The sequence below is a fragment of the Oxyura jamaicensis genome, chromosome 5 (genome assembly GCF_011077185.1).
Source record: "Oxyura jamaicensis isolate SHBP4307 breed ruddy duck chromosome 5, BPBGC_Ojam_1.0, whole genome shotgun sequence".
Classification (NCBI taxonomy): domain Eukaryota; kingdom Metazoa; phylum Chordata; class Aves; order Anseriformes; family Anatidae; genus Oxyura; species Oxyura jamaicensis.
In genome coordinates, this window is record NC_048897.1 from 57,917,269 (window position 1) to 57,943,407 (window position 26,139).

Consider the following 26,139-nt stretch of genomic DNA (forward strand, 5'->3'; position numbering starts at 1 on the left):
GTGTGCACGTCGCTTGGGCTATCGCTGTCTCGAAGTAAGCCCCCAGCAGCAGTGAGGTACGCAGGGTGCTACTGGACGGAGCGAGGGGGCGCGCTCCCGGCACGGCGTGTTGGCTCCCTGCTGCAGCAGCCACCCCCCCGGCAGCTTGGTGCCTCCACCACAGGCTCCCCAGCAAACACCCACCAGCCCCCGGCCCTCGTCCTGAGATGGCGACAGAGAGGGATGGGGGAGGCTGTTTTGGCTTATTTTGCTGTTAAGCTTTTGGGACGAGTACCCAGGGAAGAAAAGGGGTGCCCTAAAATACTTCTTTGAGGTGTAGGGGAAGATGCCACAAACCATCTGGGAGGGGAAAGGAAGAGGTGTTTTCATAGCTGTCATCACAGAGAGCAAAAGCTAGGCTTTCAAATCCCTCAGCCAGAGAACAATGGCAAACAGTAAAAGAAGATTTTTGAACAGAATATCACGGCACCACTAAAGTGCAATGAGAAGGTGAGGACATTTATCTCAATTTGTCCCAGGTGGATCCAATACTCTGCTTCCACAGGCTACTTCTCCTAATTAAGATCTCATTCAGAAGATGCCTTCTGGCAGGGCAATTAAAATGAAAAGGGAATGAATGTGCTTGTTTGGAGTAAATATAAACAGCTGCAAGGCTACACCTTGGGAAGCAATTTTAAAGTTAGGAAAGTTCTGTAGTGGGAGAGGAAAAGATTTTCTCACCTGCTTTTTGTGTTTGTTTTTACAAAAAGCTTGCTACCATTTGGGGTAGCTAAAGACTGTGGTATTCTTATAAATCACTGGGGTTGAATTGAAAGGGCTTTTTCATTTGGTTGGTGGGGTTTGTTTGTTTGTTTTGTTTTTACATCTCTGGAAGAGAAATGCCTGGAGATCTCATGAGCAGGTCCAACTCTTCCAGGCAACAAGAGAAAGATTTGGATTTAGTTGTGAAAATTGAGATGCTTCCGGAAATCAAGTCTATTAAATCTTATCCTGTTTGATGGAGGCAGAAAGCACCCCAAGGTAAGCTGTTGCTTGTTATGCCAATGCTCTGTTGAGGGCAACAACACACAACTGCTGGCTTTTCCTTTGCTGTATGTAGGGTGAGTTGCTAAAGCCTGCCTGTGACCTGATCAGTTTTCTCAGGGGTCCGTACCAAACCCACAAATACCTGTATGTGCAAGCTAGCTGTTGGTGCTGCTGTTTCCCTGTTGGCAGGGTGGTGCTATAGTGTTGGCTCCCTGTGTTTCCGTGACTGTGCCTTGCTGAGGATTGGGTGTCCAGGGAACAGAGAGCAGGTACTGACAGTCCGGTCACAAAATCTTCTGCACGGACAGGCCCCAGGGATGTGAGTGGTGCAGTTGTGTGCTGTGCGCTCTAGTTGGGCGCCTCTTCAGCAGAAGGGATGCTTTCAGCAGATTTCTGGGAGGGCAGTATGGCCACAGGTAGGAACCAGCCCCATGCTTGTGAGGACAGCGAGGGCTCCTCTGCTCCTGGGAGCTGCAGGCAGGGCCTGCTGGGCTGAGCAGTGCTGGCTTGCAATAAGCTCACTTCGCACTGAGGCTGTGCTGGTGCAGAAGCTCGAGCGGGGTTGGATTTGTGTGGCAGGAGCAGCCCCTTGGGTGAGGGGGAAGGCAGCGGGTGCTGGTGCCAGGACTGCTTTGGAACCAGCACATGGTGTCTCAACGTGGCAGGTGTTTCCCTGCTGGAATAGTCCCTGCATTGTACCACCCCCTTTCCATGTTTATTTAAAATTAAAAAAAAAAAGTCTGGTCTAGCTTAAGACTATAAAGTACTGGAATTTATAAGTTAAAGCTGAAGTTCACATACATACACTAAGCTATCTTCTCCTACTGCATTATATTGGTTATAACAACCTTTTAAAGGACTCAGACTCTTGATAAGGGCTTAGGTACTTACTGCACTACATATTCCTTCAACTGGCATCTACACCAAGTATCTTAAATTACCCTAATAAGGCTTCCAATTATAATTTTTTCTGACCTTTAACTAAAGACCACTCTGCTGGGAAACTCATTTTTGCTCTAACCCCAGCGTGTTCCTTAATGGAAGCTTCACTATATTTGGACTCCAGTCTTGGGAATCTGTTATTTAAAGACAATGTAAAGTCTATACAGTCATGTTTGTGTTACAGAAATAGTTAGCGCTGCCAACTTCGTCATTTGAATTTAGGAAATAGCCCAGTGAGGCTATGCCACTTCCAGTTCTGCTTTGTATTCTCACTTGAATACACATAATCATGTCCAAACTGGTACAGCTGGGAAATAGGATGCAGGGATGTATGAGAGAGCTTTGAGAAACATAAAAAGAAAGATTCTGGTGGGCCTTACCAAAAGTAAAGCACAGGTGATGTGATGCAGGACAGTGACCTTATAAGTGCTGCTGCCACCGCCTCCTCTTTTCCTAGTGGGATGCACAGCTGCACCTGTGTTGGCCAGTTCTCTGCTGGAGTGAGAGCAAGCAACAAAAAGTGTGTGCTTACTCCTGCTTGGCTACAAGAAGTACAGGCATCTTTTACTGGAACAAACAGCTCTTGTTCTTGCTGAAACTGCAGCATTTATTTTATTTATTTCTTTAAATAAAGTTAAAAAAAAAAAAAAATACTTCACCTCACAAACTAATATCCTTTTTGGACCTGTTGCAGCAGCTGCTCCAGAAGGCTGGATCCAGCTACCTGGCAGTGGTGCTGATATAGATGCAGATCCAGCTGCTGACAGCAGGTCCCTGCTAGTGCTCTGCTACAGCAGCAGCCTAGGGCATTGGTGGCTTCTGCTTGCTTCTTCTAACATCACCTTCCAACTTCCCATCTCTGGGACACTCCTCTCTCACTTTAAACCAATACTAGTCTTAAAGCCGATGTGGGCTGGCTGCCCTTGACTGTTCTTATGGTTCTTAGGGGTGCAGAAGAGAGTTGTAGGTGGCCTCGGTGTGACTGTTCCCAACAGCCACATCACCTGGCAGCTTTTCTTTTACATGTTCACTCCTTGCTGTGCTGGTGTGCAATGCTCGCTTTGTATCTCAGGGCCGTGAGCCCAGGCGTGCTCACTCAGGCGTGCTGGCAGCTGCTGTGCCCATCAGGGAGCTGTCCCAGCAGCAGAGGGCACGGCTTTGGGGACAGAGGGGACTCTGCTGTGGGAGGCAGGGTGCAGCAGGCTCTCTTCTCCGAGCTGCACAGGGCTTGGATAGAAATGTAGTGTGTGTAAAACAAGTTCATGCGAACTCACTGCCAGACGTGATAAGGTCTAGGGGACGCAATGTTAGGATTCTGACAACCCATGGGCTTCTCCAAGCACCTCAAGAGGAACGTGCTAGGCTCCTGTCTTCAGAAGCCTTGCTGTCACCTAGCTGTCTAATGAAATGTGGAAAGTGATAGCTGGCAGTGTGGAACTACACCATGCTTTGTTTTCCATGGGGAACTAGGGCAAACACCCAGAAGAGGCTACTGGGAGAAAACGCTGTGTCACATGTTCTCCTGAACATTCGTGGCCTCTAGCTCCCCAGCGAGCTGCCAGCCATGCCATGGCTCGGTGCACTGAGGTCCTGACAGCAGCTGGGTGCTGATTCCCGTGGGGGCTGCAGGGGCTGATCCCCGTGGGTCGGCTGGGAAGGAGCTGCTGGGGCAGAGGGAAGGCAGATGAGCACGCAAGTCCTCTTTGTAAACCCTTCAAGGCTGTGTGGCGTGGCTCCGGCATGCGCCTCTGCCGAGTTCAATAGATTCCAGGCATAGCTCTGCGTGTCCTTACGGCATCGTAATTGTTGCCTGCATGGCAAGGCTAGAAATAATGAGGGTAGACTAGTGCACACAATCACTATACAAGCTAATTAGCTCTGCCTGTCACTGAAAATAATACAGTGCATGGGCTGACAACCTAAAGCCTTGCTTGAACTTTCAAGGCAGGAAGTTTGTGCGAGGAGATATTAAAATGAAGTGTTCCTGTAGCTCGAGATGACTTCAGGGGTCTGCAGTGCATTACCTCAGCAACAGCCACGTCATGAATTCCCCTTGAGGACCACAGTACTCTCAGTTACGTGCTTCATAACACAGCAGATAGCTGCAGTTTCTAAGAATTGGTGCAGCATCCCAAATAAAGCATGTGTCAGGTATTACACATGGCAATATCTGCAGTACATTAAATTATGCTACTGTATAATTTACAGTTTGGTGCAAGACTACCGACATGACCACCTACGCATGGATGTTTGAGCATTTCAGAACAAAGCTGCATGCCTGGATATCTCTGAACTTTTCCATGAGTTTTAATTTTCTTCTCCTTTAAATAAAACAATTTGCATTGATCAGAGAGAACAGTCCTGCCTCTGAAAAGGACTGTGCCTACCAAATTGGACTTGATGATCCTTCTTGATGGGTCCTTTCCAACCTGTGCTACTCTATGAAAGTGGGAGGCATGAAGAAGGAACAGGGAATGACCCTAGCAGGAGCCTTCGGGCACTCTGCTGGTTTCTGACAGGGGAAGCCCCTGAGATGTGACCGGTGGAGGCTGGAAGAGCTCTGGCTGCTGCCAGAGGCCAGGGTGGAGCAGTGGTCTCCTTCGGTGTGTGCTCCTTAGAAAGGGGTTTCTGTGCTTTCAGAGCACTGTGAACAAGAGCCGTGGTGGCCAGCAGTACTGGCTCCAGGACCCAAACCACTCAGTGGTGCTTGCACCTCCGGCAGAGGCTCAGGACATCGCCTGGCCCAGGAGGCTGCTGACATCCCGGGGCTCTGGCACTGGCAGGGCACTTCTTCAGCTTGCCACGGGGCTGGGGAGCAGCCACGTGCATTGCTTATGCCTGCTGGGTCGGTCTCTGTGCTCCCCAACTGCGCGAGGTCGGCTTTCTGGAAAATTAAAGCCAGGCCAGCAGTCTGTTTTGGATTTACATAAACGCACTGGAAATGCCGCTCGCCTTGTGAATCGCGTGGGGATGAGAAATCAGCGGTGCCTTGGTTTTGCCACAGACTTGGTGCCTGGCCTCGGGCACGCTCGAGCTCCCTGGCTCTGCTTTCCCATTAATTTTGTCTGTTTTGTTTTGCTGTGGGTGCTGCTGGTTGCTGTCTGCAGCAGGCTGCTGGCAGCCCAGCCCTGAGCACTGGCAGATGTGCTGCAGCTGTGGGGCTGGCCGGGAATCCCCGCTCGGCTTTGAAGCGAAGGCGCCTGATCCATCCAGGGCTTTTAACCTGGCACCAGGCAGTGCGGGCCCTGGGTGGCCCCACTCAGCGCTGTGACTGCCATCCAGGCCTGCCTCAGGGTCCTGCGGTGCTCTGAGAGCCCCTGGGGCATGCCGGTGGTAGAGCAGGACACAAGGCGTTGCAGCACTGGTGGCTTGGTGTCCCTGCGGGGAGCAGGCTGCTGACGGCATGGTGCTGTCTGCCCGGGCAGAGGGGGCCTGCGTTACGAGGGGGCGGCCTTGCCACAGCCACAACCAGCTGCAGGAGGCAACCGGTGAATCGCCGGGATTTGTGTTCAAAACGCAACAGCGAACTTCAGAGAGAAAATCCCCTGCTCCTCACTGGTCAGACCTCGTGGCCCAGCACTGCCTGTGGCTTCACGCCTCGTAGGCTTGCTCCAGGCATAACGAGCGTATGGGAGGAGGACACGGCCCAGGGACCCTGCTTGGGTTCAGGCGGTGTCATGGGCTTGGCTGATGTGGTTTGGAGAAATTTCTCTCCCCTGGTACTGATGGCTGCTGCCTGTGCTGAGATGCCTCAGGCATTCCCAAGCAGCAACAGGGCAGGTGCTCCTGTACCTGGCTGTGGCAGGACTTGGTCGGCTCACAATGCTGTTTGGACAGGGATGACGCGTCCAGGTGTGCGTTATTAACTAATTACATCTATCTCTAACACGCTCAAACAAAAGCATGAAAAAATCTCAGCAGTGCTTCTGCCCTATAGTTTTGTCTCTTCCGAGGTGAGCAACATATGCCACAAAATGTTTTGAAGTTTTGAAAAATTAATTTATAAAGATTTCAGCGTCACAAAATACAAAAATATCCTTTCCATAAATGCGTATTACCAAGTATTTTTGCATTAATGTTAAAATATCCACGTTATACATATTTTTGTGGTGTAAATATAACTATACGTTAAATAACAAAACAAAAAATATGACAAGCTGCATGAGTCACTAGCACAGACACATGCTGCATTGGTCGTCAATGCAAAGGTCCACTTTGTAGGTTGATTTCATTTATCAGAATGCACGCATCATGCCAAAACTGGAAATACTCCTACCCACAGGGTATTTAAAGGCTGTTCAAAATACACCCTACCCCACCCCCTGCAGAAAATAAAACTCTGTCAAAGACTGTAGACTTCTCAAGTGCACTTCAAGCTTGAAGTGAAGGAAAATATGGGCTCCAGACGTCGTTTCTGGCCTGGCAAGCAAATGCTGCAGCATCTCCCAGTGAGGCCCCTTGGTCCTCCCCTGCATGGGGCTGGGCACATCCTGAAAACGCGGTCTTGTGCTCTGGTGCTTGGACAGGACCCCTCAGCCAGGGCCTGGTGCTTTGTGCTTTTGATTCCTGCAGATATTGGGGCCAACTTCCCAGGGGAAGCAGTCTGAATCGGGTCGGGGGGAGGCCAAGCTGAAGGCCCTGGAGCAGTCGGACACCGTGGCCGTGAGCCCGGTGTGGGGATTTAGATGTGAGCGGCCTCCGCTCAGGGCTTGTTCGTGCTTGCGTGCTGCCGGTGCCTGACATGGAGGCGCCGCAGCGAGGAGCAGATGTTTTCCACGCGTAGCTGTTACGACATCCTTTGGGGCTCCCGGGCCATGCGTGCGAGCTGCCGTCCCCACCCACGCCCCCACGCTGAAAGCCGTCCCTAACGCGCGGTTGTGCAACGGCGTTCACTTCGCACCGCTCCTCAAAGTCTGAGATATCTATAGAAACTGGAGCTGAAAAAAATAAAAAATAAAAAATGCTGCTGCTATAAAAGAATTGACATTTCTGGTTCTCTGGGCGCTCAGCAATCTGTTACTCAAAAGCCCAAATCTGGGATTCCTGACGTGCTGGCTACCTGTCTGGTGGTTTCCTCCAGCCTGGCTGTGGAGCTGCCGTGTAAGCCCCCTCAGGCTGTGCCCAGGCACATGTTGCCACCTGTTTCCCCCAGCTTTCAGCATCAGAGGGCAGCTGGCTCAGCCACCGGCTGCTTGGGGGTGAGAGGCATTGGGGTAGCAGAGAGCAACATAGGGAAAATTATTCTCGTAAACCACGAGTGTGCATTGCTTTTGTGAGTGCTACAACCAGTTATGAAAATCCTTTCGGAGACCCCGCCGCTGTTTGTGTGCACACAATCGATGGAGCAATCAATTAAAACCGATGGTGGAGGCATTGTACAAAGGACGTTATTTGTGCCACATCCACCTGTAAAGCAAAAAACCATCCCTGTGGGTTCTGGATGGTGCGTGCTGTAATGGATGGCTTAATTAGAGCGTACCTGAGGCATAGGGCTGATCTTTTCCATTTTTCTGGAAAAGTCTGTCTCAGTTTCTCATTTATCACCTGAGAATTAATGTCTTGCACAAGCACTGCGGAACATGGCAGAGCATCGCTTCAGCGCTAACAACGTTTTCAGGAAAACGGAGAAAATAATAAGTGTGTGTTTGCTTTTCCTAATGGATTAGTTGGCCTTTTAAGAGATTACTTTTCTCTACTAATCTTTTCTTATTTAGCTATGCGGTTGTGTGGCAATTGCTGCAGTTTCTCATATTTGGCTTTCAGCTTTTGAGTAGCGTTTCTAGCCCTTCCTAATTACTGCCACGGTTTGTGCCTGGGCAGGGATGAGCGAGGCAGGAGGAAAGCCCTTCCCTGGCGGAGCAGATGTTTGCATATCGCCTAGGTTACCATCTGTGTGGAGGGGAAGAGCTCGAAACTGCAGCATCCTGGGTCTTTCCCAGCTGAATGATGGGCTGTGGAAAACACGAGATGAGGGCATCAATAAGTAATAATGCTCTTCCCTGTTGGAGCAGCTCATCCTCCACGCTCCTCAATTACAGTTGTCTGTAGAACACTGCTGTGGGGTATGCGGGTGTTTTATGGTCAGGAGAGCTTGGCACGGAGTGCCAGAGACTTGCTCGAGTCTTGCTGTAAGGTACTGGTGGGGTTGGCCATGTCCTCTTTATTTGGCATGTCATCTTTCATTTAAAACAAATGAGAGTCCTCACATCCCCCTTTCCAGTGTTGCAAGGAGGAATTGTAGCATTTACAAGGGAAGTGCTTGCTTTTGGGTGACGTAGGCACTCAACGTCGGGGCTGGGAGGAGGTGAAAATAATGTGGGTGGCCCAGCCAGGGAGGCTGAAGCAACCTTAACCTTCTGAGGCTTGCAGGATCTGCTCCCGCTTCAAGGACATCTGAAGTCCCAGCATGGGAGCGGACAGCCTGGCAGTGCCGGCTGCAGAGCCCAGGAGAGCAGGAGGCCTGGTATGTGGCAGTGGGCATGGTGCCGTGGAGGCTCTTCTCCATGGAGGAACCTCTGCACAATGGAGGGATGTGTGTTGAAACTCTCAACTGCGGGTGGTGCTTGATGTGTACTTGCTTTGCAGTCTAGGAGGCTCTCGTAGTCATCTCTCCTGATGCTGAATTAAGGTTCCCACGCAACGCGTTCAATAAAGATGATCTTTTATGCAAAGCAACAGCATCCTGTTTGCAAGGCTTGCCGCTGCAGTGATTGCTTGTGACATTATCCTTCAAGCAGCTAAAGTTCAAATGAGAAACAAAGCGTCTGGGGAATCAGGCGGGGGAGGCCCAGAGCTCAGCGCGGTGGAAATGAACAGAGCTGATGAGGGCGAGGAAGGAAGCCAACTTATCATAGCAAGGTGACAGCCTTGCCTGAGATGTTGGGGTTAAAAGGTTATTGGGTGCACAAATAACACTGCTGCAGTTAAATTAATCCTAGCTCAGTAGAATTGAATGCCTTCCGGAGACTTCACCGGCATTCCTGAGTGGGGCTGAAGCCCGGGCTTGTGGCGATCCCTGAGAATACCCTCCTCCAGCTTGGGGCAGGGGTCCCATGGGCTGGCTGCTCAGGAAAAGGGGGGTGACTGGGCCATCTGCCCCCTCGGCACGTAGCAGTGCGTTTCTCCACACAGGCACACCACCTGTAATGTCCATAGTTATGGATGCCTAAAGTACAGAGCTGAAGCTCCTCTATCTTTTTCTCTAGTAGTCCATGTTTAGGTACCGCTCATTTTCTGCAGGAGCCTCTGGAATTGCCATTTTCTCTGTAGCCATCGGAGCTGGAAGCCTTTATTCCCCCAGTAAAAGCTGAGATTTTCACATAATAACGCAGTTCTGGTAACTAGAGCTTTAAGAAAAAGGTCAGATAATGTGACACTTGCAATAAAAGCTCAAGATTTGACAAAGCTGTATTTAGTGCAGTTCCCAGCTGAATGTGGATTTGCCATTATGTGTTCAGTTTAAAGTACACTTACATTTATTCCAGGAAAGCTCTAATGCAACCTGTTCCTATTAGCTAAATAAAAGATTAACTTAATGCTGCCACTTATTTTAAAATTTACTGAAAGAATCAGTGGGAGAAAAAAAAAAAGTGGCAAAGACTTCTGTAGATGAGTCGCTATAGAAATACTCAGTGTTGGCAAAACTCTGCTGCTCAGCGTTATTCATTAATATTCACAGTAGACTTGGCTAATTATAGTCTGAAGCTACACATCCTCTTTTTCTTTTTTCCTTTTTGCTAATTTCACGGAATTTCTATTGCTTTATTTGTCGGTGTGCGTCTGTCCCTCTTCCTGAAAGCCTCTCAGCTGAGGTGCGGCAGGAGCGTCAGCTCCCATCTGGGGCTCAGGAGGGGATGTGCTGCTCGGAGCACAGCTATCATGCTGCCCAAGGGTACTGGATTTTGGGACAAGTCCCTGGGCAGCAGGGATCCCCCAGCAACTCTCACCGTGGATGTGGGTGCCTTGCAGAGGGCGAGAGCTTTGAACGGGGACGTCTGCATGTGGGTGCTGTTGGTCTCTGTCCCGCCAGGGGTTTGATACTGGTGTAAGGCTCTCATGGAAATTCACCATCCTCACTCTCGTCGCTGGGAGCAGTGCCCTGGACTGGCTGTATGTGGGACACCTGATGCCAGGCTTTATCATCTGAGTGCTTCCAGCACAAGCGTGTGAAATGCACGGTGACAAATAACATGAATGCAAATTCTGGCAAGGAATTTACCTTGGTCCATCTTGGATTAGGAGATTTTCTGTGCTTTGAAGTGGATGGCAGGCCTTAGTGCCCATGGCACAGAGCACTAGTGAACACATGGATTAAAAAAGCTTAGAAACAATCTCTCTCTCTCTCTCTTTTTTTTTAAGCTAAACCATATCTTTCACCTCAAAAGACTTTACGAAGGCACCTATAACCCCTTCTGTGATGGAAAGGATTCTGCCACATGCTCTTCTTGAGAAAAGCAGAGAAATACGTCAAAGCTGGCCAAAAAGAAGCTGTGCAAGTAATGTTAAGTATTGTAAACAGGGACATGAAACCATTTGTGGCCAAACTTGTGTGTATACTGTATTCGTAAAGATTCCTCTTGAAGGATTTTTTTATTCAATTTTCCCTTATTTCACTACCAAACAAGGTCTTATTGCTTCTCATATACGCATCCTTGCTTTTTACCAGCTCTGCTGATGCATAATGTCATTTCACATATTCTTGCATTGGTTTACCAAAATGTGTTTAAATTATTGAATCCAGTCCTGTATTAGCCTTTCAGCATGGGCTTCATTAAGCAGGAATATCACAGGATCTGACTCCTACCCCTGCTCCTTCCTTTTCTCTTGCTAATGAATCATTTTCATACCATTGATCAAATTTTGATGGTGAAAGACTGTTTTCCTGTATTCTGAAAATGCTCAGAGAAGCATTGCTGTAAAGGTCTGGTGTTCAGGGAAGGAGCGATTACTGGCTATGGCTAGCATCTAGAGTAGAGTAGCATCTACTGGAAATTAAATGAAATGACAGCTCAGAAATGAGAATTGCAATCAAATCTTGGAAATACAGAGGTGTCCGCATCTACTCCTCAGATGTGAGCTTTCTGCAGCCTGCAGGACAGTGCGATTGGCAGAAAACCAAGCTGGATCAGTTCATGCAGCAGGTGTCTCTGGCATAGTCCTTAGCCATGTTGTCGAGGTGCCCAAATGGAGGAGAAGCCCTCCTGTCGTGGGGACAAATCTGTGCCTGGTCCCCATGGCCAGTGGCTTTCCCTCTCCTGCTTTGATCAAGCCCCAGTGTGAGAAAGGAGGAGGGGGTGGCCAGAGCTCCTGTATGGGGCGCACCCCAACAAGTGAGGAACAGCGCAGATCTTTTGGCGTCATTTCACAAAATGAGCTTGAACCACGCATCTAAAGCAAAGGAGGGAAGGTACTTTCACTAAGTGGGCTGCCATTGATTTTCATATGTTCATAGGTATTAGAGAAGGAAAAGACCTATTCAATCATCTAGTCAGTATAATCAGGGCAGAACTATTCCCTGCTGGACATTTACTGGTGGTTTGTCAACTCTAGTTCAGGAAATTGAGTTGTAGTGTTCAATATAATGGATTCTAAACTTCCATTTAATATCAGTTTTCTTTGGTTTCTGCTTTTACATTAATGCATTGATGTGCTTTATATTGATTGACTTTTCTTAGTGTAATGAGAACAAAATGCCACTTATCATTTAAGTCATTTAACTCAAACTAGCAAGCTATCAAGCTAGCTCCTCCCAGGGGAAAATCATAATGGCTATAGCAGAGAGCCATGTCGATACAGAAGTGTTGGCAAGATGGATAATTCTACAAATGTTTTAATTTATTTCAAAACAAGGGTAGAGAGTTACACAGCTGAATACAACATCAAAAACTATTCAAACAATGACTTAAATCCTCAGCACTAATCTAGGAGATCTGCTGGAGAAGGGCAGAATGAAGAAGAGCACGCCCGTTGCCGTCCCTCCGCTCATCCAGTAAAATGGATGCTGCTTGTAGTGGATTATTCAGAGATGTCAATGTAGCAGCAGACACAGTGTGAGAATAGGTGACAGAAGTAGGTTTTGGTCTTCACGAAGTGGTTGTTGAAAAGATGCTGTGATTACTGCCATGTTACATTCCCGAAAATATAGATCATTATTTAACGTGAGAATATTACACCCCTGTAGCACCGGGCTGTTATAAGCGTGTTCTGGATTTTATGCGCGCGCACACGCCAACTGCTCCACAACTGTTAGCCACTGGAAGAAAGCTCTGCACTTAAACATCTGTAGAGCACAGATGCGGTGCAGCGTGAAGTGTAATCCAAAACTGCCAAGAAGGCAATTAAAATGTTCCTGTTCTTACCAACACATCACTGGAATTATTTATAGCGTTAATTTTGTACATTGAGTAACAGCTTTCCCTTTACGTTGAGTAAAAAATTATCAAACTGGAAATACAGTATATCCTGTGATACATTCCTTGTGCTAGATTTTTTATGAACTTTTAATAAGTTTGGCGTAACAAACTAAGGCAGATGATACAGTGTTTCTCTCTGCAGTATGATGAAGTCTTTTTTTTAATTATGAATTAATGGGGAGGTATGAGGAGGAGAAAACATCCAGATCCTCTCTGTCTTGTATTGTCTGCCATCACACTTACTGTATTGCAGTGGTCTACATCTAGCCTAGAGCGTGCAATTATTGGCAAGGGCTTAGTTCTTATGTGGTGTTTCTCTGAGGTGTTCTAATCCAGGCTGAAAACATAAAAGCCTTAAGACCACTTCTGAATGTTAACAGATCTGTTCTCACTCTGTGCCAAAAAAAAAAAAAAAAAAAGTTCGTTACAGATTAGACTGTTGCAAGAGAATCTGAAGTGCAGTTAGACAAAACAGACTGCTGTCAGTGATTCTCTGCAGAAGGTGGAGAATCAGAAAATTTCCCATGACTTCAGGCTATTTCCCTGGAAAGGTGTCAAAGACTGAACTGAGGAGAAGGTGGTTGGGAGCACAGCTAAGTCACGCTCCTCATTTCCAGAACTAATTATACTATTTACATATGGCTGCTCTCCAAGGAAAACAAATCTAGCCATGCTTTCTCCAGCCATCTTTCTTCCTTTCAGAAGCTGCTTTTGAATCATCCCCCACAGTCTTATAAACAAAATTGGAAGGAAAAAATCAGAGCAGCCAGGCTGAAGGTCCCTGCAGCCCAATAGCCTCTTTCCAGCAGCAGCATGAGCAGGCTACGGAGAAATAAGAACAGCAAGTAAATATTGTACTTTCCCTAACAGCTTCCCTGATGATGGCTTTTTCAGATTAAAGACCTTCTTGAGCTGGTGCTGGCTGAATCTCCTTTTGGCCCACAGATGCTGATACTGGTAGTGTCCTCAAGCAAGCAGTGCCAGGGGCTTTCTGTGGAGGACCATGTGTTAGTGCGTGTTTTTTTTTTCTGGATCCCATGCATTCTTCCAGTGCTCGCAGTGGAAGATGTGTGGCCAGCACTTGACCCTGCTCTGGTTCCTGCTTCCATCATCTGGGACCTCTGGCTTACCTCCTTAGCTATCCCACCTTCAGAAGGTAGAGTCATATCCTACCACATTGTTTGTTTTTCTATGTGTGATCATGCTTGTTGACATATTCTGACTTTTTTGCCTATTTCTGCCATAGCTGTTTGGGACCAGAAGTGCATACATAACAAGAACATCTTGTCCATGCTAAGAGAGTAAGCTGATAGCAGCCACATTGACCTCAGGACTAAGATAAAAAAAAAAAAAAAAAAAAAAAAAAAAAAAAAAAAAAAAAAAAAAACTTTGATAAGTGGAGACAACAAATCTAAGACTAGAAGCAGCACCTGTGATGTGTAGAATTCCCCTGTGCTGAGAAACAATCTTAACAGTTAGACCATCCATTATTGCTGGTTTCCTTAAAACAAAAAGGATCTTCTGCTCCGGTTCTTCATCCCCATTCCTGTTAAGAATCTTTCTCACATCTTCGTTATTTTTGGGTTAGAAACCTTTTTTTTTCTCTTCGTTTTTGGTCTAACTTCATTTGTACCCAGCTTACATCACTTGTTACCTTTAATCAGACTGGTATCTTGAACTCAGCTCTGGATTTTGTTCTCCTGGCTGGTCAAATCTTTAGAAAGAGTGTCTGCAGTCATAAAAATGCTTCCAAATTTGTATACAGTTGGCAAACTGCTATATCTTTGTTTCTGAAAATAAAAAATAAAAATTAAGAAATCCTGCTTGACATGTCAAGTGCCATTTTTTCCAATGGCACAGGACAATCCGTTTCAGCTGTGGTGATCTTATCAAAAGATGATGTAAAAACTTCTCATGCACGTGAGCAAAATCTGAAGATGCCTCCTCAGAATATGATTACATTTAGGATTTTTTTTAGTAGACAAAATCTGCTGCCCTGTGGTTTAGCTGCTACTGTTGTTATTCTAGTAGTCCTCTTGAGTCTATGAGGAATCAGAGTTTAACCTCTGACCAGAGATAGCCAGAGAACTTCGAGAATGGGGGCTGTTCAGTTACTTTAATAGAAAATAATTGACTTAATACAAAGATTTTCATCCCATGAGAAACAGATGTTTTTCCCTGTTGTCTCTGGTTTGTTGGCAGTAGGCCCACATTCATAATAAAGCTTGATGGGGCAAGCCCTGTACCACTGCCACCTCCTCAGCCCCCTCAGCATTGCTCGAGGCCAGCCGACCCCAAGCAGACGTCCTGGGGCCTCAGTGTTTACCGTGACCCTGCACACAGAGGACGGAGCCCACCCGTGTGGCACGTTCCCTGACGCATTGGGCCCTGCAAGGGCCATGACGGCAATGCCGCTGCCAAAGGTGGGTGGCTGCTGGCGGGCTGGTCCTCGGGGTGATCCACACGCTCTTGCAGCAGCTCGCTGCTTCGTCAGCCGCCTGGTGACGTGACACTTATTGCACTGCGGCACCGACATTCGCCGTGAAGGACAAACCCCAGGTCTGCGCCTGGCACAAAACACGGGTAAAGCCTCTGACTGGTGGTGGGACGTAACAGGAAAAACAGAGGCAACCTTCCAGCTAGGAACACTTAACCGCCCTAGAAACCTCCAATGAGTGTTTACGCTCTCTCCTTTTAGGCAACTCGATCTGCTTATTTTAACCTCAGAGTTAGTACAGACAAGCCCCAGGGAGCCATCAATCAGGGCGCTCTGCCTGCCTGCACAAGACGGATGCCTGCACGGCCTGAACCACTGCTCAAACTGCCCCCGGGCCCTGAGGGGCAGCGCGGTGCGAGGGTGTGTTCCCTGCCTCCCCTCGCCCCGCAGAGCACTGGCAGCTCGGCCACCAAGCCCTAGGGAAGCTCCAGGAGGCTCTGCCGCTTGCCCTGTGCCTTGCTGTTCACCCAGTGGCCTCTCCTCACCACGATCCCCCCGTTGTCTTGGTATGCTGAGCGTCTCCTCAGGCTGTTCCCCGATAAGATCAAGCATGTGCTGGGTAATGATGTGGGGCAGGCTCGTGCCTTGCCTTGCTGAAAGAGATGAAGCCAGTGGAGGTTTTGCAATGCGGTACATGATGCAAAAAAATATGCCAGTGGGTGGCAGAGAGCGGTGCTTAGTCACTCAATATAAGCAACTCAGGGCAAGACAAGCAATGATGACGGAGTTTCTGGGGATGCCACATGAGGTAACCCTGTGGAGGCAGGGACGTGCTGTGGCATGGGAGCCCTTGGCTGAAACACATGGGTGCACGCTCTTGTGTCCACAGGGACTCTCTGGCCCTGGTCAGAGCTAAGAAGGATGAGCTCCTCACACTGACAATGGGCAAATGCACCTCAGCGGTCTGGTTGCTCACCTAGAAAACATGAGTGACAAAACCGTGAAAGGTTATCTTAAAACAGAGCTAGAAATGCAGCTGGCTATTCCAAAAAATCCCAATTTACTTTTCCTCTGCTTTCTTAAATAAGGATATGTCTTTTATTAAGTAAATGTTAATTATCATTCTGATTTCCATCAGCGTTGAGATTTTGTGTTTGTTTTCTTTTAAGACAGGTAACAGATACTTCATTGCATATAATTCCTGAGCTGAAATTTAGCAGTCTCTGGCATACCTTCAGCTACATACTTCTTTGTCCATATTCCCTTCCAAAATAGTACTGTATTCAGGCATGGACAGAGGATTTCCTCAGATGTCCTTTTCAGAAAACACTGAAAGCAGAAGGTAGGTGGTAATTCATTTGTGCTTAGAGAATTTCCTATGAAGCTGTTACATAAAACCAAAATTATAGCAGTCAGAATTACTTGAGAGTTGATTTGATTGTATAAAAGTGCATCAATGGTTTCAGACTTTATATTCCTGGGGACATAAATAGTCAGACCTTTAGCTAATCTTTCTTACCTGTGGTTTTGGAATAGCCTAGTGTTACAGATACTAGAATCAAAAATGTTTAGCACTGAAGCCAGGTAGCAGAATTTGGGGGGGGGGGGGGGGGGAGGGAGCATATTGTGACAGGGAAGAAAGCATATTGTGAGAAACTGATTTGTGAGAGGGTCAGATGTGTGGACTGTCAGTCTTAGGTGGAAAAATACACCAAGAAACCTTCTGGAAAATAAGTTAGAGATGGTTTCGGTGCTCCCTGGGATCATGCATGTGGGATCCCATCCTGTGTCACCTGAGCATGTGAGTTGTTCAATTCCAGGCATCTGGCTGCCAGAGACTTAGGAAAGCATGGTCTGTAAAGAAATGTTAACAGTTATTGGGAACGCAGAGTAGAATTGTTGACTTCTTTCTCTACTTCTGCCTAGCTTTTCAGGTTTTGCACCTTCAAACTGAGCTTGTCTGCGTTAGCTTACTGACTTTATTCTTCCTTTTAAAGAGAAATAGTTTGGAGAACGCTTTGGTAGGAGTGATTTCTTGAGTCTCAACAGAAATGGTAGATTAACCTTTGCATGTAAATGAGGAAAAAAAAAATAATGCTTATTGAACAAATGTTGAGTAGAGACCTCAGAAATGTGTTTACCGCTAGGCTGCTGAGCTCAAGTGAGAATTTCTAGTCAAAATGAGGTATGAGAAAGAGGGGAAATGATTTTCTTCATTCCAGACCAGGCAATATCCTGGTTACGTTATTCACCTGGAACTAGGTCATTTAGGATCCTAATTTGGAACTAGAACTGGTTGGGGGCTATAGATACTTATATGATTTATGTAATAATGCTATAGTTACTTCTTCCTTTGAATGGAGCTGTTTAATTTTGCATAGATGCATCAATATTCATTGAGCCAGAGACTGCAAATTACTCTATTCCAGTTAGTTATTTTTGCCGAAAAATGAAGACAGAAACCTGCAATTCTCATAGTTGGTTTCACTCTGCACTGAAACAGAAGCTAGCATTTTATGGGACAGGGAAAATTACATAAAAGACAGTAGAAGAGCCTTAGAATAAACGCTGTCCTGGGAGTGAGTAGTGTGCTGCCCTCAGACACGGTAGATTCCCTCCCTGCTTTGCACTGCCTGTGCAGAGACTTGAGCATGCATCTCCTGGGGACTTCCCTGGCCCCTCAACTTCTGGGTATCCTAGTATCTCTCAGTTTCATTCTGGCTTACCATTAAAAAATGTAGATGTTTTGGTTTCACCTTGCTGCAGACAAAAACAATGGCCGACCTTTGTGTTTCTTTTTTGTTGTTCTTAATGAAGTTCCTTTATTTATTTATTTTTTATGAAGCCTGCTTCTTCGCATTTCCTTCTAAATGCATCAGGCTGTTGCTGGAGTGACAGAGATGGGTTCTGTTTTTTCTGGCTTTTCCCCTCCTAGAAAATCCTTCACACTTACCAAAAAAAAAAAAAAAAAAAAAACCTGTAATCTCTCTTTTGGCATTTGAGACATCTTATGTAACCTTTAATAAAAGCACGGCTATAGAAATCTGCACGATTCTGTTGGACTTGAGGGTGATAGCTTGAGCTAAGGCTTCTTGTGGTTCTCCTCCACAGCAATTCATGTACATGTGTATGTGGCATGGCATTTCCACCATCTCAGCAGAAAATAATTCTGTTTTGAAGGGGAAACTGCTAACTGAGCAGACTTAACGGTGAGTTCAGGAGAAAAAGCTACAAGAAAAAGACCAGGAGGTGAGCTTGCTAGAGGACAGGAAGTGTCACTCCTCATTGTCATCAAGATGCTCGCACAAAGGGGAGAAGTTGAGCCACAAGCAGCTGGTGCAGCTAAGCTCCAGAACGTGTTATCGCTGAGGAGGACCAGCTCAGGCTTTGTGCTCCAGGAAAGTGTTCCTCATGGCTCTCTCAGCAGGAGGGACTTGCCCTTGACTGTCTTAGGAACACAACCACAGAAACAAGGTGAAGTATGTCATTGAGTATTTGGGGCTCTGTCCTGCCTTCCTGCAAAGCAGAGGGTTGGTGTGTCCAGCCACTGATGGACTCATTTTGCTCTGCTTCGTGCATCACCCACCCCATACAAAACGTGTTGTTAATGCATAAGAATACTGTCACCTGAAAGACATCATAGAATATTTTACAGCAATCTGTTTAGGATGTGATTTTGAGGATTATTACACCTGCAGAAATGGGATGTTTCACTATGTGTTAGCACATACTGTATGCATTAATATATGGTGAGATTTAATGTTCGAAGTATGTCTTGACTTTAAAAAGAGTCAATCCTCAGAATGAGAACAAAGATAAAACAACAAATCTCACCATTATGGTTATGCTTAACAGTAAAATTTCTTTTCTATTCCAGCTAACTCACCTTTTCCTTTTTTTTTTTTTTTTTTTTAAGCTAGAATCTCCGTGGCAGTCGATATCTAAGTTATAATCCAAAGCATGCTGCTAATGAATATAATTGAAATATTCTTAATTAAACTTTCTGAGGAGTTCCCTTCTTCTCAGGAGATAAGCTTTAGAGAGAGGTCTCTGGGCACAGCAAGTAACCTGCAAAAAAATAGGACTCCACTTGAGTTCCTGTGAGTTTTCTAAGACAAGCATAGCATAAGTAGAAAGCAGCCTTTTGCCTTTGAGATTCCCACCTGGAAAACAAAGGAAAATTCAGTGGATAAATATGATGTTTTGATTGCTGCTGGTTCACTCGTCATTGACCAGGTCAACCTCAGTGAACAGGCTGTATTACAAAACAAGGCAAACTGAGTGAGTTTAGAGAGATACTGTCTCCAGTTGAATGTTGCCACGTTAAAAAGAAAAAGGAGACAAAAACAAACAACAACTTGTGTTCTAAAATTGATGCTGTTCTTTAATAGCATGCGTTAGCTTTAATGATTAAGTTCTCTCAGCTGTGGAGGAAAGAAGCAGCAGTTGGACAACCTTAGCTGGCCCTTCTTCAAGTTTAATGTTCTTTCCTAGTTTGCTTGTGTGGCTGAGTGCAAAATCCCTATTTATTTCTCACTAAACAGAAATGGCAGGGTGCAGAGGAGAGGCGGTGTGTTTGCACTCCAGAGGACAGGAGCTGGCTGTACTCCTTTTGAACTACCATAAATTATAGGAGCACAGGAATGAGATGAAAGTTACTCGTAGCCCTCTCTGCATAGTTAAGAGACAGGTTTTTATTTTTTTATTATTTATTTTTGCGATACCGGTCTCCCAGATTTGTTGTCACAACACCTGAATAAAGGGGCTAAAGCCTGGATCTCATTAGGGTTTCTCTATGTAAATTCATCCCGTGTGTTTGCCAAAACAGTTCTTGAGAGGGGATATCTTTGGGTCCCAGATCTATTCAAGATTCCAGGTCTGCTCATCTGCTTACTGTTTTTTCATTTTTATAATTGTTATTTTCCTTTGTGTTCTTAAAAAAGCATTTTACTATAATTTCCTTCCTTGCGTTTTGAGTATATTTACTTGTTATACAAAGAATTTCTAGATGTTTTCATAAAGTTTACTTTCTAACTGTGTAAGCCAAAACCAGACAGCATGACATGTTTGAAATGCAAGTTCATGTAGGTCTTTCTGAAGAATAAAAAATAGTATTAATTTCAATGGACTCTTGCATTTCAAGGTCATGTTAAAAAAGAGACTACTTTTGCAAGGGTATTTATATCGTATTGATGAGATTATATGGAGAAATACTTTCAAACTAAATAGTTATACAATTTGACAGAGACGGTTGCGTTCTACCCTGTAGAGTGTTGTAGCTAGGATTAGGTAAATGTACAAGTACTTGTAAATTCTTTCCTATCTGATGAAAAGGATAAGACTAAATGCCCTTGTGTCTGTTCCCTTGTAGAGGTCTTTGCCTTGCTGGGCGTACCCACTCCTGCTCTGCCATGGTTCATGTAGTAAAGCTCAACTACTTGTGGATGGAGGTAAGGCTTGGTGTTGGAAAGCTTCTAGAGCAACTTCCCAGAAGAAGTGATGGAAATTTGTTTAAAAATACTGGAACTGAATGTTGACAAGGCAGGACAGACAAGAAGCTCTGAAATCACACACACACAAAAAAAGTAGAATTAAAACACAGGTACCAGTCTTGAGGATCTATTTGTTGGAGACTTATGTAGCTTAAAAAGCAGGTGTATCCAATGGAAAGCCAAAATCTCCAAGGCAGAAGATAGATTTTCTGAGGTGGACAATTAATTCTTTTATGTCCTGTCCTGCAAGGAGAAAGGGAAACTATGAGTGAAAGTGATGCTGATTTTTATGAGCCTTGGAAGTATTAGCTCTGAGACTTCTTGTCAGGAGAGGAAGATGCCAGAGAAAGAGCCTGCAACATGCTTTCTTTCAGAAGTAGAACGGGGCTATGGGAAGTGCCTGCACTGAGCTGCAAGCACTCCTGCTTTACCGTGGGAAAGGTTTTTCTCCCAGGTCACTTCTAGCAGCTGCAGGAATACAGGCACAAAATAATTCATCTTAGAGAAAAATGGATAGTGTGGTAAATCAAATTTGATTTGCCAGAACTGAGGTTACGATGAAGGAGGAAGGAAAGCGTGTGATTACCATTATTGATGCTTTCTGCTCCGCAGAGGGCAAGGGAAGCATTACCACTTGGTAGTGACAGTGGCATTGGGATTGCTGCTTTTGAGAGCCCACCTGTCACGCTGTGCTACACGAAGTGGCTAAAGAGAGACAAAAATAATGCATGATGCAGCTGTCTCCAAAGGCACAGTGGTCTTGCAAATGGATCAGGAAATCCAGTCTCTTGCTATTTCAGGAACCATGCTTTAAACCCTTTCATAAATGAGCTGATCTTCCTTGTAAAGGCCTGTTTCTGTGTGGTGGTGGTGTTGTTTTTTGTTTTGTTTTGTTGTTTTGTTTTTTCCCCCCTCTCCTGTTTCAATTTCAAAGCTTATTCAAAATCAGATTCTGGTAAGGACAGAAAACTTGTTCCTAATTTTTAACTTTAATACTGGCTAATTTGCATCTATTTGTTGCCACAGTGAGGTTTCCCTCCCTTGACCCCCCATATACACTCAAAGAAAGTAATCCTTTTTTCCCTGCTCCTTGTTAAGTTAGGCTTTTCCTTCCCCTAATCATCCAAGCGGTCTTTGTTTCCATCTGTTACAAATCACTGATTTTAATGTTTGACGGAACAAGAGACACCGGAGTTAAGTGCTTTTTTTTTTTTTCTTTGTTTGTTGTTGTTTGTTTTCACAAAGGTTGAAGGAATCTAGTTTCTTTGCTATTAGAGGAACTTATATCTCAGTTCCTGGTATTAAAATCTGACTTTCAGCTTGTTATTGCTGAAACTTTTTATGTGGGTGCTCCTCAGAAGGCCAATTTCATACAGAAATATTGTCAATGAATTGCAAGACTAAAACCTACGGGGCAAGCATCACTGAAACCACAGAACAAATAGGACTTAGGGAACACAATCCCAGTCTGTAAACACTTACGCGCCACTCTGGTTAAAGTATTTCAGTTCAAAGGTGCAGAAAAATATTAAAATGTTTCAGAAGTGCCGAAGTCTCCAAATCTTGCTGTCTTGCAGCTGTACTCTAGGTTCATTCAGTTGTTTTTGGTTTTAACTGAAGTTCTAAATTTCATGAATTTACAAGCTGTCATGGAAATTCACTTTGTCCTAGGCTGAAAAGAAGTAGCAGTTGAAGGTATTCATAAACCCCTTTCACTGGCTTCCTACACAAATTTCATTTCAGTCCTTCAGCTGAAATGTAAAACACAAGGAAGCATGCTTTAAGAAAACTAAAACCCCCTGTTACTACAATGTACACATGCAAAAAAAAAAAAAAAAAAAAAGTTTCAAATTGCATTCTGTACTTACTACTAAAATACAGCTTCACAAATCATACTACGAATTGAATCGCTTCTTCCGCTGTTTAAGCAAAACCATAAAAAATAAAATGTCAAATCAGTTGTAACCCTTTATTCCTTGAGCATGAAGAGCACTTTTATGACCAAATTACCAAACGTTTTCCCATGTGCATCATGCTCTCCCCATATGTGTAACTACAAAGCAGATCAGGAGGAAACAGGAAAAGATAAAATTGGACGAATAAGACGTATTTCTCCATTCAAAATGCATTACTAAATGCAGAATCTGGAATAATTAGCAGGCTTTTACACTCAGAAACGATTTTAATATAAATTATATTGTAAGCTGGGGCCCAAGCATGAAAACATTAAAGAATATGAGGTTATTTTATGCATGTGAGTAATTCCTCTTGAGAATATTTGCAAGATTAGAAAACAGAATAGCATGATAAAATAATATGGGAGGTGATCATATTACTTCTGTTCGGGCTTATACCAGTTAGCTATTACCAATGTAGTCTAGTTAATATTAGTCAAATTCACTGGCTTCATAAAGATGATAAAATAGATACTTTATCAAAACAAAGTTAATCTACCTGTAGTACTATCTGGTTGGCCCTTTTGATAGGGAGAGGAAAGACCGGCTAAAGACTCCATTTTAGGACATGATCAATATATATTCTTCAAAATATAGAAAGTAAGTCTGAAATTCTTTATGGAGATAATATACTAATGGTATATAGCGCACTGTCCACGCAAAGAGGCAGCATACCTACCTGATACCTGCTCCGAGTGGTCCAGTCCTATTGCTACTGCAATTAATAGCAAAAATCCTGGGACCACAGGAACTAAACCCTGCCTATGTTGCTCCTGCAGCAATAGATACCAATGAGCCAGACCCTTGGAGAAAGGAAGACTACGTAGAGCTTCATCAACAAGTCCTCTGGCCCTATAGAAGTCTACAGAAAGATCATGTTTTAACATCTGAATGTTTTAAAAGGAAGTTATACATTTACAGATTAAATGTTTATCTCTGAGCTTTAAAAGTGCAGTGATGTGTGTTAGAACGCTTCTTGGAGCTCATTCCATCTCAGTGATATTACTAAAAACACAGTCAACATCTTTGAGATTTGCATTCCTTTCTGTACAAAAGGACCTCATTATGTGGAGCTAGACAATCTGCTGGAGATCTGAAATGGTGGATGCGTTTTTGCAAGCATAAACAGTTTGACAGTAATTTCACTTCAGTGTTATGTTAGCTGTTTGTATCCATTTTACTACAATCAGACCTTTGAGAAATGGTATTTACAAATCATTTTTTGGTCATAAGCATTTGGCGAAAAAAGTCTCTTTACAAAGCCAGAAATTTATTACGTAGCACACAGCCAAATCCATCTGCTCTTCAGTCCCAAATATCTATCTAAATTGTATTCTAATTTTCTCATTCTCACAAAAGGAGAGCAAGAACCACCTTAAGGAACTTGAACGATCTGCTGGGGCTTAGTCCAACTCCCACTTAGGTCAACGGGACACATTTAATGACTTACGCAGAGCTGTACTCCATGTCTAGTACACAGGACGTAACAGAACACTTTCAGATCTTAGGAGTCAAACCAGTGTTTTCTAGAGACTTTTCCCATCCCAGAGAGGTTTGTTCTGAGATGGTTCATCTAAAGGTACACAGAGAAATGGTACGTGGCAGAAGGACTAGCCAAAGAGCACCAGAGTCACCAAAAGCCTCAGATGTAGCCTGAGACAGCAGAGAAATTACCACAATGCAGGGAAAAGAGCCAAAAGGTGAAATTAAATTCCAGTTTGAATGCTTACAAGGTCCTGAACTGCACAGATGCTTATTCTGTACTGTGACCCTTTGCTGATCATAACAGTTCATCTGCTCAGGACAGCTATTCTCAAAAGATGTAAAACAGCAAACTTTGTATTTCCTGATGAAGATACAATGGAAGATTTCATATAACTCTAGTGAGATGAGGTTCATGCTCAGTTGTTTTCTTCTGTAAATAAGAAAATCTTTTATACATATTGTAGAAAAAAATATATTGAGTCTTGATGGCATAGAAGTCTACCCTCTTTTATAAAACATTGAAACCATTACATATTACGAGTGATTGTCTAATATGTCATAAAAATATTTTACCATGAGTATTTTGCAGATATGGTTATATGTTTATTGTGGTAATTGGGATCTGGAAAGTTTTCCTTAAGTCTCTTTATTAAAGGCTTAGTAGACGTTTTTATTACATTTTAGGGGAAAACTATGGCCTACTCCCTTACAGCACAGTCTAAGTTCAATAAAAGCTGATCCCTGGAATTCACTGTTAACTCACGCCTGTATTTGTGCAGGACACACAGTGAATTTGCAGCTTTTGCCCTTTTCCTACTCAGAAAGCCCTGCCAAGCTGAAGTGAGAAGAAGAGCATACTGCAGAGGCAGAGTTTCTTCTTTTGACCACCCTTCCCACAGGCTGAGGGCACGCATTGCTGCCAGTGATGAAAGCAGAGGGAGCCTCAGCATGTTTATTTTCTTGTTTCAGAAGGCTGTTCTGCCAAGTCTATTTTGGGTAGTTTTAGTTCAACGCTCGTTCTTTTTTAAAGTATGCTCAAATCTTTAAGGGTTCAAGTAACTTTTTATAAAGTGAAATGAGATGTTTCTAATGTTGCCATCTGTTTGCCCATCACTTTTTCTTGTAGGGTAATTTAAAAGGACACTAAGAAAAGCTCTTGAAAGGCAGGCATGTGTTGCTAGCACAATCTTAACTCTATGACTGCACAGAACAACACAACCTGATAGCAGTTTTCTTAAAAACATCCCCGTCCCATCTAAGCTGAAGTTAAACAGCTTGTGTTTCAGCTGAAATTTGCTGATTAGCACAATTTCAGTCCCTGGACGATTTCAATTGTGTACCACGGAAAACGTGCTTGTAGATGTGCCAGCTTAATTACTGCCCCATCACCGCTTGCATATGGGAAGCAGTAAATTCTGTTGTATTAGTGCTTGAAAGGAGTTTTAGATTTGGTGTAGAATACTAAAGAAAAGACCAAAAAAAAAAAAAAAAGGTTTTGTTTTTCTGTCACAGATTAATTTAGTTGGCAGAAGTCTGCTGTCCTTAAGTACTGGTGAAGGGGTTCCTGTGAAGCGGTACAGTGCAACGTATGCTTACTCCATCATACAACAGGGTGAGTCGGTCTTATCTATATGAGGCCTTTCACAGCTACTTCACATTTTGCTAAGAAGGAACATCTGCAAGATCAAGTACTCTACTCTGGAGGAAAAAAATATATTTGTTTTGGAGTATTAATGTTAATTAGCATCTAGACACATTGACTTTCCAGTTTGACTCTGCTTTCTCTGTTAACATTGTCATCAGTAAATAACGTTTCCATCTACAGAAAAGGGCAGGAGGGCAGGAGAGAATTAAAATGACAATTTTTCCAAAAAGCAGAATAACAGACAGGGTTTTCTTATATGTCTCGTAAATGCTCCCACGTTTTCCAGGAGTAACTAGCAAAATTCTGAGGCAGCTCACTTAGTCAAGTTTTATGTGGAAAAAATAATTGGCGTGGAGATTAGATGGCAGTTGCCAAAATGCTGGTCTCTATCTTGATGTTAATCAACCAGTGTGTGAGGGAATAATCAAAATGCATACTTTGTAATCGGTAACAAAGCAAAAATATGTTCTGTCATGTGAGGACCGAAAAAATTGCAAGCAAGTGCATGACCGAAAAGGTACCAGGTTCTTCAATATGTATAAACCACTGAATTTTGACAGGGACAGCAGCAATCAATCACAGTGTGTGGCAGACCATGAAACTCACTCTGGACTAGGCCAATGAATCAAAGTAGTGCTGAAATTGCAAATACTAATGCAACTGTCAAGGACTTAAAGTAATTAAATTCAGTGGTATTAAAGAAATAAAATTCTACCAACATGGTAGTCCTGAGGCAAAGGAATGT

General features: G+C 44.3%; 1 long non-coding RNA gene across 4 annotated transcripts; it reads left to right on the forward strand.

Moving 5' to 3' along the window:
- The first annotated feature begins 538 nt into the window (after positions 1–538).
- On the forward strand, positions 539–24,513 carry LOC118167432. 4 transcript variants are annotated; one of them, XR_004751135.1, is made up of 5 exons: positions 539–829; positions 917–1,020; positions 13,432–13,536; positions 20,189–20,267; positions 22,889–22,980. It is a non-coding gene; the product is annotated as an uncharacterized LOC118167432 (long non-coding RNA). The 4 variants fall into 4 exon arrangements; XR_004751134.1 differs by lacking the exon at positions 22,889–22,980 and adding an exon at positions 23,773–24,513 and having other exon boundaries at positions 541–829; XR_004751137.1 differs by lacking the exon at positions 13,432–13,536 and having other exon boundaries at positions 544–829.
- Positions 24,514–26,139: the final 1,626 nt, after the last annotated feature.